Below are 12,269 nucleotides of genomic sequence, written 5' to 3'. Positions count from 1 at the left end.
GGGGGGGGGGGTGTCGCTCGCACCGATTCCCGGACCTCTCTCGATCGCAGCCGGGACGGTCATCGTGTAGGTTTTAGTTGGTTGGAGTCCGGCACTACCACACCGTTTTCCCCAGAAGCGGCCTGGTGTCTGTGCGGATTTCCTCCACGTTAAAAAAAAAATGATTGTTTTATCTCTATATTTCGTAAGTACATTACCCTAAACAGAATATTCCGGACGAAATTTTTCACACACAGCGCGCGTTCTCAAATTGTTTATGCAATTCATAAAACGCCTTCAACGACGTGCGCGCGAATTATCAAATAGTGTGCAGGAGCACAATGTACCGTGCGTTGCAAGTAGCAGAAAGAAAGATTTTTATTTCTCACGGCGTCGCATTCGAGGCTTTTCCAAACGGGATCTGTTGATAGAAAGAATTGTGCAAATATTGTAACAAATGCATGCTGTAACAAATAGCTATATTCTCGTGCGTATCCAGTATGATATAAAACCAATAGCGCGGCGTGAAACAATTTTTGCATTCCCGACCTGACGAAAGAAAGAATGAAGCTCTGTGAAGCCAGCTCGTATATACTCATTCACGTTCGATGTGTTTTTCTAATAATTTTTATACGCTTCGACGATTAATATCTATATTTATATCGGTATGTGATTGATCATTTTTGGTCGATTACTTATTGCAAAACGAATATGATACTTTTTATGTAACTCTTTAGTTGATGCAATCGTTGATGCATTCTATGACTACACTATCATATTAACCAATTGTAATATGAATTTATCAGCTTTCGCTAAATTTGAGCTTTATTTAGGAAGAGGTGGAAGCGCGGTGTGCCAAAAGTTTTTGCTTTGATATTACTGCAAGAAATCGCTGACTTGCCACGTCTGGTTCTATTTAACTTAGATTTATCGCTTACAGGAGGAATAATGTGTGTCTTTAAAAATAATTATACCTCACGCAGTTAGTGATAATAGAACGAAGAAACAATTATTTAAAATCTACTTAATCCACACTATAATAATAAGCATTTTTCTTTAATAAATCGTATGCGTTATATTCACTTTATTCTTATATGAAAATCTTACTATTTCAATATGTGTAATCGTATATCTTACAAATCATATTACAAAATAAAATTAAGCTCGAATTACCATGGCGTCGCTATGACGAATAAGTAATCACATTTAACAATTAAATCCTGCCAAAATTCCCAAAACTCAGATTCAAAGGTAAATTCCTACAAAGGCTGTATCGTATTACCTTTGAAACGTTGCTACCAATCCAAAGGAATGTAGTTGTTTTAATTAACAACTTCTTCGCAACAACTTCTCCGACTTCTCCGAACAGGTCGTTGTCAATGAGTTATTATCACGGCATTAAAGAGCTTTCTTGCGTTTTGACAAGCGTTTGTCAAGCGTATAAAGAAGGTAGTAAATCTGAAAAGCTGTTCTCACGTTGTGAATACGACTGACGGTGTGTTCTAACGCATGGAACGGCTGCAACGAAAGTCTATACCGAGTACCGACGACATGCACGACGCGGCGCGGTGCTTTGAACAGAGAGAAGCGTGAAGGAGTAGCAGAAGCAACAGTTTATGTCAATTTTCCGCTCGAAGGAGAGCGGGGTTCGCGACGAGACGGGCCGACTATATCGTGCTCGCTCGTAAGCGTGCGTGCCAACGCACATGTATCCTCCTGAAAATATCGCTGTTACGGAAGCAATAGGCAATCGAGCGTGTGAAATATTTTCACGTGTAAACGTGTCCGCCGTGTGACGGGCAACCTTGTTATTTCAACTTTAGTTATTCAACTTCCTATGGCACCGTTTCTCTCTTTCTCTCTCTCTCTCTCTCTCTCTCTCTCTCTCTCTCTCTCTCTCTCTCTCTCTCTCTCTCTCTCTCTCTCTCTCTCTCTCTCTCTCTCTCTCTCTCTCTCTCTCTCTCTCTCTCTCTCTCTCTCTCTCTCTCTCTCTCTCTCTCTCTCTCTCTCTCTCTCTCTCTCTCTCTCTCTCTCTCTCTCTCTCTCTCTCTCTCTCTCTCTCTCTCTCTCTCTCTCTCTCTCTCTCTCTCTCTCTCTCTCTCTCTCTCTCTCTCTCTCTCTCTCTCTCTCTCTCTCTCTCTCTCTCTCTCTCTCTCTCTCTCTCTCTCTCTCTCTCTCTCTCTCTCTCTCTCTCTCTCTCTCTCTCTCTCTCTCTCTCTCTCTCTCTCTCTCTCTCTCTCTCTCTCTCTCTCTCTCTCTCTCTCTCTCTCTCTCTCTCTCTCTCTCTCTCTCTCTCTCTCTCTCTCTCTCTCTCTCTCTCTCTCTCTCTCTCTCTCTCTCTCTCTCTCTCTCTCTCTCTCTCTCTCTCTCTCTCTCTCTCTCTCTCTCTCTCTCTCTCTCTCTCTCTCTCTCTCTCTCTCTATTTGTCTATCTACCTACCTATCTATTTCTCTCTGTCTCTATCTCTCTCACGCCCTCCCTCTCTTTCTGTTTCTATCTTCCTCTCCTTCTCGTTTTTTCGCACTTTCTCTCTCTGCATTATTAATAATCGACTTGTATTTCAATTTTGCCTCGATCTTCGCTAAATACGTACAGAAAGATTTTTTGACTGAATTTTGTATTAATTAAGCTTAATATTTAATTAACTAAACTTAATTAAAATTAATATCAAAATCGACTCTATATATTTTAATGAGATTTAGATTCGATTTTAAGACACATCCGAACGTACGTATAACGTCTCAATCCGTTTAACTTCAAATGAAAATTGAATATTTGGCAGATCTAGCCGATGTATTGATCAGTTCTGTCAATAAATATTCTTCGTTATCCAATATAGACAGTCTTTCTTCAAGACATAATTGTAACAACGAATATGTTGACGACACTAAGTGAACTAGTGTCCAGGTCCATACATAGAAAACGGATTGAATTTTTTTAAGGAAAAATAAATACCAATAATTTCTTTAAAATTCATTTCTTAAAATAGAAATCGTCTTTTCAAAATATAGACAAACTTTTATACTACTACTAGGAATACTAACAAAATTAATTAATGAATATTTGAAATTAGGAAGGTATACACATAACAGAAACTAATTAAAATAATCTGAACTTCAAGTATAAGTTAAACCGGATCGCTTACCAAAACCAAATGAAGCTTAGGCGGTGCTGGAAACTTAGCTTGTAAAGTTAATTAATGACTAACTGAAAGACTTCAAAATCTTGTTGCTAGATATTTGTTCGATGTCTGATATTATAGACGCAATGAAACTATTCCCTTGAGAAGAGTTCAATTACTACTTAAAATCTTAAGTATTGGCGCAAATAGATTGACTAATTTTTACCGTTTCTCTTCAAGACTAATCTATTTCAACTTTCTAGAAACACTAATATTCCCATTAGCTCGCCTGAAAATCGTTCTTCTGTAAAGTCTCGACACTCTTACTACACATTGATCATCATACAAAATTTCTCGTTGCCCGGATCAAATTTAATTTTCGGACAAAGAGTAACAAAAAGCAAAAAATTAAAAAAATAATGTCGATCGATCTAAGGACTATCTACGGTGCACGCAAATAGAAATCTTTAATTGACAACAAGTGAGGAAAGATGCGGCACCGTAATCGAATATTCTCGTTTTCAGAATTTCATCGCGACTTTCAGATCGCGAGCCGATTCCGATTCGGCTTAAAAGGTGACTAGAGCTGGGATATATCCGGCAATCGTCAGAAATGCATGATCCTTTTTGCATCCGATTATGCGATCGAAAGGAAGAAAAAGGATCGATTGTTTCGTTAGTTTCCCCGGTATTCACGTTTCCGCCAACATCGCGGTAGGAAGTCCGAACGAAATCCGAGATAAGGCGCACATGCACATGCATAGCCTCGCGACTCTCTCAGAGATACGAAAGTTTACTGTGGAAGCGAGCGCGTGTTCAGCATTTGCATATACACGGTGTCCTGGCCAAGGACCCTGCTTCTTTTCTCGCTTTTCTTCCACCGTGGTTTCGCGAGAAACATTTTGCACGCGGCAACTTGCGAAGCTTTAAAGTGTGGATTCGGCTGTGCGAATGAGAACCCTTTTACTTTTCCTAACTTTCGTCTCTTATTTCTTTCCCTTTTTCTTTATTTGGGTTCCCAGATTTTGAAACCGTAAAGTGGAAATCGTACTATATGTCTCGGTTTCTTCCTTGCTTTGTTCGTATTTTATCGTCCTAAGCTGAGATATACCCAATTTAAGCGAATATATTCAGTTGTTTCTCACGTTATTGGAAGTAACAAAAAAGTTAGTTAAAACGTTTTATCGTTCGTAACGAGAACATTGAAAAAAAGATAATCATACTGGTCGAATTTTTAATATTGTCTGTTCACGTAGCAAACATTAATGAAAACATGTTATTTATGCATGCTACGGTGTATAGAATATTCATGAAGTTATTTATAGAAAAATCCTGATGCACGTAACATGCTCTATTGACGTGAACGTAAACACACGACTTCAATTTTTTATCGTTTAAGAAGGATGTATTCGCACTCGAATGCGGAAAATAATTATTATATCATGAAGGACGAAAATAAATCTGAATTGTGTTTACCTTTGATTTACGTAGGAAGTGTTCGATTCGTATCAAAAATAAAAATAGATAGAGTTTAAAATGAAATATACGTAATAGCGGTGAATACTACCTCTTTTGTATTATTCTGCATTATGTATCATTATTATTATTACTGACAAATTATGAGATATTTTCGTAAAAATATAACAACGCAATTTAATTTGCTCAAACTCTAGAATAAAAAATTTGTCTAAGTACTGAGAAGTTACAATTCACACTGTTACATTTGGCACAGTTACATTTAACACTGCTTCGTCTAACGCTGTTTGAGGCTTGCGAGAGGTAGCCGAATCCAGAAGGAACAGAATTCCAACGATAAAAAATTGTCGTACGAAGAACTTGTCTCTTGATATCAGTGGGACGTATTCCATCATCGAACTCTGATGTTTCATTTGATTTCATCTCAACAAATCCATCGTTGTAACCACCTCGTTTCTTTTTTTAATCGTAAGCTGTACATACACAGACAGACGAGTTCGCATCATTCTCGTACGCGGATTACACTTTGTACGAACACAGATATCGTTTTTATCCAAACGCCGTCGTGCCGTCTGGCCATCTTCACATCCACTTTATCTTGATTCGACTGTGTATTTTCCAACGATGCGTTCTTCCCGACGGCTTTTTCCCCATCCACCGAAAAACTACGTTCTAGGGAATTCGGCGCGAGCGTGCGAATGTACACGTGCACAGGAAAGATTTTCGAGAGCTGAATTTTTCAATGCCAACAACAGCTCAGCTGGCTGGTATGACGAACACGTGAACGGTTTCTCTTGTCGCGTCAATTCGATCTCCAGTAAATGTTTCTTTTTTATCGAACACGCTCGAAATACCAGATAGTATAGATCATCTTGTGATATGAATTTAATATATTGGACAAATGACAATTAGAAACGAAGTCCTATCTGTATTTCATATGATTTAATTGAAATTTAATTTCAATTCTATTTCAGCTTAATTTAATTTTCGAGAATATATTGAAAATGTGCCTCCTTCGGGTTTATAGATATTCTATTATAGCTGATTGAATAATTATGTCAAAATCGTGAAAATAGTTGGCAATGGGTGTAAATAATTTAAATTAGAATTCTTGGTGCCGATATCTGTATCAATATTCCATGCGTTATATGTTAAAGTTAAAATACTGAGCGCGCATGAGCTAAAATCGATAAAATGCAAGCTCCATCATTATCGACATCGACCACTTCTGTTCAACTGTCGCGGATTAGACAAAAGCACGGAAGGGTGGCTAAAATAAATTGTAGAAATGCTGATATGTTGAGTCGGCTCAATCGAATCAGAAGCTCGAGGAGGTAAGATCTAACCACGTTCCTCCTTTCAAAGAAAGATGGTCTGACAAATGACAGCGGTCTGTCTATCCTGAGACCAATGAGTCGTCCTTATCAGCTGCTTCTCCGCGCAGCCTCTCGATTTTTCCGGTGGAAACGGCAAAAAAACCGGTCAAGTCTATCTATCGATATCACTTCTCTGCCATGGTGGTAGACTGATGATGGAAAAACAACGCCAAGGGTAGATAAACTGTTACCTTTTTGTCACGTGATATCATTGTCCGTGAAGATTAAACGGCCGTAATAAAGAAATAAAAAGCGACCAGTGTTGAATGACGATTAACTATAATCGCCCTATCCTCGTGCGGGTAGAAGCGATTTCGGTGATTATTTGGTTGATAGATCTTTAAATTTAATTGCATACCAATATAACTTTATCGATTGTTTTTATGATAAAAGTATTTATCAAATTAAATATTCGCAACATGAAATCTTCAAAGTTAAGAAAAGCAAATACCATGCTGTTTCCAAGAGAAAAATCCAAACTTCTCGAAATCGTGACAAAATCTCGAGCCAAAATACAAGGTTTAAGAAAATATGTTCTACGGTTCAACGGAGACCATCGCCCGAATCGCATTTTCTCGAAATACCCACCCATAATCGCAAAAAGATAAAGAAGCTATCCAACTGCATCGGCCCACCTTGAATACGATGCTTCGTTACCCACACGATATCTTCCCAGCTCGCAGGATCCAATCAGACCTCGAGGATCCAAGAGCAAAAGGAGAAACTAAAAGCGGCGGGAAACTGCAATTCCCGGTTTCATTTGAGGGCTTCCGGAAGCTCCGTGTAACTTCGTGCCCAATAACACTTACATCAATAACCCATCTGCGAGATCTCGTATCCGCGGTACGTATCTGCGAAAAACAGTCGAAAGCATCCCCGTGCTTGTGCCAGGCTTCCCCTTATCTACTTCAAAATCACAGGCATTCCACGTATTAAAGCAGGCCGTTATACTCTTGCCACGATCCTCCACCTGCCCCAACCTCTTTTCTCTCCTTCCTCCTCTTTTTTCTCCAATCTTTTCCCTTCTTTCTCCGGGGCTCGCTCTTATTTCCCACCTTATCGGTTCAGATCTCATAAATTTCACGGAAAACGCGATTAAGCGGCCCCAGGTTGCGCCCGGCTTCACCTACCTCCGCCTACCACCATCCACCCCCTTTTCCGGCGAACCGCCAACCCCCTTGGCGACCCTTCCAATCTAAGTATTCAAATGAGAGGACTCCACCCCTCCTTCTACCTCGTATAGCTTTTTACAATCGCCCCCTACATTCCCCTTCTTGTTATAACCACCCTCCATCCTTCCCCTCAGGAGACTACTGGTGCCACGTAAAGGTGGAAAGCTGCGAATAGTAAGAAAAGTAGCTGGGACACTTGTATATCTATGTTATGAATGCGTAAAGGACTCGCAAGAATATCTAGCAAAAATGTAAATAACGAAGCAGCGATGATAAAACCTGGTATTTAAATTTATAGTAGCGATGTTTTCAACAATGGAAGTAGGTTTTTTTTGTCAAAAAGAGATTAGCGATGAGTAACGAAGATAAAAATGAAAACGCAATATATCGTAAAATACCAAGATGACACGGTGCAACAGAATTTCCATCAACTCCCTGAAAACAAAGATCGACGAGAGGCCACGTCTACGATGTACTATTTTTGCAACAAGGGAATTGCGACGAAGAGAGAAACAAAGGACTCGTCCATGAAAAGATGTTCCAGAAAAATATCCTCGACACCGAGGGCAAAACGCGGTATTATTTTACACGCGACAGGAAGAAGCAACGAAACCGAAACGAAAAAGAGCAGAAGTAAAAATGTGAGAGAAAAGCTTAGTAATATCGATAAAATTTCGACAAAGTCTTAAGAGAGACTACTTTTATGTTTGCGAAAGAAATAGGAGAGCAAAAGAGGTCTCGCTGAAAAAATATATCTCGTATCAAAGGAAGAATGAAACTGGATATTAAAACAAAAAGGATATTGGAAGAACGAAACGATTCTATTCCGCGGTGATATCTCCACGATCGCTGGGAACGTTCGAAATAGGTCGTAATTAATATGTCCGGAACGTAACGTAATTGAAACGATGGAGGAAATTGTGAACTTTAATGTAGGCATTACAGAGAAAAGTTGGCTTTCTCGGATTTCGCGCGTGAAAACGCGATATCATTCTCTAATGAGAGCCGGTGTGTTTAAAGATACAACAGAAATAATGAGAAGGGACTTCGATACGAGAAAATCGGGATACATTATGGTAACAAAGGAACGGGGGGAACCCAGGCAAACTGAAAGATTAGTTCGGCTTAATAAAAGACCGGATTTAATTTTCGTCCGATACAATTATAATATCGAGTGCAAGTTTCGTAAAGATGACCAAGTCGGAAAGCAATATTTCACAATTTGAACTTGTAAAAAGCTGCGACGTTCGTGTATTAGGTCCTGTATTACGATACTTTTTTCTTATGAAATTGAAAAAGACGAGAATTTCCTTTTCGTTGAAGTAATAGATAATAAAATCCAAATTAAATTACAGATTCTTATCCGAACAGAATATGTCTGGGACGCCATAAATTGAAACGTAAACGCGTTGAATCGATAAGGAAATAATTTCATTACGAATGCATATGTGTGTAGATAGTAAGTTCAAACGTCACTGTAAATGCTGCTATTGAAATCACTCGCGGTATTGCGGAACGACTAGGTCAGCAGCAGCTTTTCGTACAAAGTATGATGATTATATGTAGGTATGATCGGTATTTCACGATAAAGGAATAATCAGAAAAAATTTCAAAATAATATAAATATAATAATAAGAAGGGATATTTCAACACAGGTCTCTTTTTCTCACATGGCAATTGAAGACTGTCTTCCGTTTTTCATTGGCTGCACAGTCGCACTCCATATACACGCACGCACGCATGCACACACATCCACACACACACAGTCACCGCCGATTTTATTTTAAATTGCATTTCTCGGTTTCAAATTAACTTTTTTGATTTCATCAATCCAGTACCTATTAATTCTTAATTAACGTAGTAATAAATTCGTACTCGAATACGTTCAACAATAACGATCCATAATTGATCAGACAGTAATCCAACACTACGATATAACGTTACATTCGATACAAATAGTTATCTGGAACTTCGGGATTATTTCGCACGTGGTGGGCATACTAAAGTTTCCTTAGAAAATAAATACACTGAACTATACTATAGAGAGTACAATTCGATATTAGCACCAATTTTAATCTACATAATTTTTGCTTGAAATATTTCAACACATGAGCTTTTATCTGTCATAAATTCATCCGAACGTCGCGTCGTTTAAAAATATTTTAATATAACGAGAATTCACAATTTTCTTAATGAATAACAGCATTTATCATATCTCATACCAAAACTTCATACACAAATAATAAAAAAAAATAAAAAATCAGTTCCACAGTCTTCTTCTGAAAATTTTACATCACATTTCTAACATTGTAATAAATCATATTTAACTACAATACGTCGAATCTCGAGAAAACCGAATTCCATCTCATAGTGGTAAATTCATTTGCTTATCTTTAAACGTATGGTAAATTGTGACAGAAAATGTACGCCTCGCTCCGTGATATTATACACGACCAAAATTGCGTTTTTTTCTCTGCTTTCATCGTATAAGGCAGTTAGAGCCGCCACTCGTGAAAAAATACGATTCTTTGCTTTGACCGCGATAAAATCGGAAACTACCACCCTACAGATAGAACTGGTAGTCGAATGGAGCGTAATTCAGCAATCTTATCTAAATGAACTTCCGTGTCCTAATATCGTGCGTACTTTTAGTAAACGACCGAACGACCTAGCAAACGTTTCTTTCTAGAGGGGAAAATATAATTAAACAAGACGCTAAAAGTCGAAGATTGGGTTACGCTGACTGCTTTTCATCGCCAATTCTCAAGATCTTGGCAGATGTCCATGTTAACACGCTTCTTCGTTATTTGAACGAGATCGTTACCGAGTTAATAAGTATCAAATATATCGACTAATTCGTGACGACTCTTGTCGGTTGTTGGAGTTGAAGTGACTAACATGACTGTGAGTTCTAGTAGTAGATATAATATATGTTAATGTCTCTGGTGATAATTGAAAATGATAAAGAAATTCACAAATACAAAATGAAGATTCCAAAGTTTAAATATTAGATTCAAAAATTTGAGTCCAAAAAATCAAATTTATCATCACATACTTATAAATGATAAAGACAATAATATACCACTGTTAGACAACGTCATCAACGTTGATTCTAATTTTTCATCTCGCGTCCTCCTAATCGAATAACATTTTATGACAAGCGAATTTTCATGGGAAACGACTTTTATCCAATTTTCCTCTTCGGTTCTCCCTTCATAAATTCCCTCGACGAAGTATCTCTTATATTTCGGCGGTTTCCTCCATCTTTTGTTCGCCGACCGAGCACACGCTATTGTCCTGCACGCGGCTCGTGCGTGTTGCTTGTGTTCTCCATGTTTACCAAAGAGTCGAACACAGCACGAAATACCGATTTCAAAACAGCTTTAAACGATTCCATAAAAGTTTTGTGTTTCACTGGATCGTCCCAAGAGGGAAACTGTTTGAAATATTACCCTCAAAAGAGTTCCCAAGTGATTCTTTGAACATTTTTTGTCTTTGTATTCTTCTGCTGTTTCTTATTCATTACGTGTACATCGTGTGTCAATTCTTTTTCCTTCAGACCCTGTTGTGTCAAAGCAAATTTAGAGATTAAGGAAAGGAAAAAATCTTTATTTCGTCAGTACCATTGCAACGTTCGATGTTTGATACATGCATGTATATCACGTAAAATTTATACAAATTTCTAAAGATAATAATTCACAGATTTTCTACTCCTTGCTTGCTTTAATCACAGAGAGACGTAGAGATAGAACTCTAGTTCTACGACCGCTGTTTATTTCTCTTAAACAGCCCTTCCACGTATTTTGGTACACCTTTTAACCACGTAAACCAGAAAGAATCTGCTCGGCGAAGTCTCGAGCGAGTCTCAGTCAGGATCGTTCTACCATCGCATCGAAGACAACCCCTCCTTGACAAACACAACTACGACACAGTTTGTTCGTCATATTTTCACGGTGTACTAAAATGATACTTCTCCGTCCATCAATCCGTCGTAAAGTAAATCCTGCCGAGAATCACGTATCATGAGACGGATTTATTCCCCAGCGAACGATGGTAGAGGAGAGAGCAAGGTAAGACGGCGAGTGAGTATATCGGATTTACGTACTGCTCTGCTTGCCTTTTGCCCCGTCTTGTTCCATCCCCGTGTTTCCCTCCCTCCAGCCTGTTTACGCTGCAGATGCTGTTTCTTTTCGTCGCCGCTTTAAAATGCGATTTCCGCAAGCCGGCTTGGCTCTCCGTGGCTGACTTGCGGCGCGCATTATTCCCTTATTCTCGTCTCAGGCTCGAGAACTCACCGATTTTTAATTCTTACTCCTCTATTTTTTCCCATAGCTTCGCGGAGTTGAGTAGTTTTTAATATTTCAACTTGAATTACGGCTTCGTAAGATGTTTGAAGTTCTTTCATTCCTTTTTCTCTTGCTTTTTTTGAAATGTTTAAGCTCTGCCTCGTGTAAGATATTGGGCTAACAATAACGGGTTTTAATTTCTTTTTGATGATTCAGCCATTCCCTCGTTGCGTTAAATATTCTTTCTATACTTGGTTCCTAACTAAATGATTAACTTGAAATTTTTATGATCACAAGCTAAAAGTACATAGAAGCTACAAAATTTAATTTTTTATATTATTCAAATTTACTCTCCTTAAAATGCAACCTGAATTCCCTAATTATCCTTCCCGTGATAGATAGAACGTAGCAAAGTTTACCGCATATTTCATAATTGTGTAAAGCGGGAATCTAAACAGAACCAAAATCTCTGAATTAAGCAGTCCGTGATTCACAAGTATGCATATCATGCTGCGCAGTATGTTGAGTATTTGTGTAGTTTAATACCCTGCTGAATTCGATTTCCTGTACCCTTTAAATCGCCATGTTTGAATTTACGCCTTCCTCGATAAGTTCATATAGCACAGAACACACACACGTAGACGACTAATATGATCATCAAAAATTGAAATGCAAATCGTCGACAACCAAACCTGGATAATGCATGCGATCATTTTCAATTATCAAATCGATCTCATTCGTCGAATAACTTGTTTCTACTCGAAAAATGCACATAAAATTTGTATCGATGATTCGCGGACAATTATAGCGCTCGATGATTAAAACGGAATTAAAAGCACAAAGTTACAAATTTCGAGTG

At 38.4% G+C, this 12,269-nt stretch overlaps 1 long non-coding RNA gene across 1 annotated transcript in view; it reads left to right on the top strand.

The window, feature by feature from the left end:
- The window catches only part of LOC117151671, a 13,846-nt gene extending 2,010 nt beyond the window's left edge, over window positions 1-11,836 (top strand). Inside the window, exons 2-3 of the long non-coding RNA XR_004461763.1 lie at window positions 5,653-5,662; window positions 11,825-11,836. This is a non-coding gene — a long non-coding RNA (uncharacterized LOC117151671). The remainder of the gene's footprint in view (window positions 1-5,652; window positions 5,663-11,824) is intronic.
- Window positions 11,837-12,269: the final 433 nt, after the last annotated feature.

The sequence above is a fragment of the Bombus impatiens genome, unplaced genomic scaffold (genome assembly GCF_000188095.3).
Source record: "Bombus impatiens unplaced genomic scaffold, BIMP_2.2 scf_0023, whole genome shotgun sequence".
NCBI classification, from domain to species: Eukaryota; Metazoa; Arthropoda; class Insecta; order Hymenoptera; family Apidae; genus Bombus; species Bombus impatiens.
The sequence above is the reverse complement of the archived record's forward strand: the minus strand, read 5'-3'. Positions and strand labels throughout refer to the sequence as shown.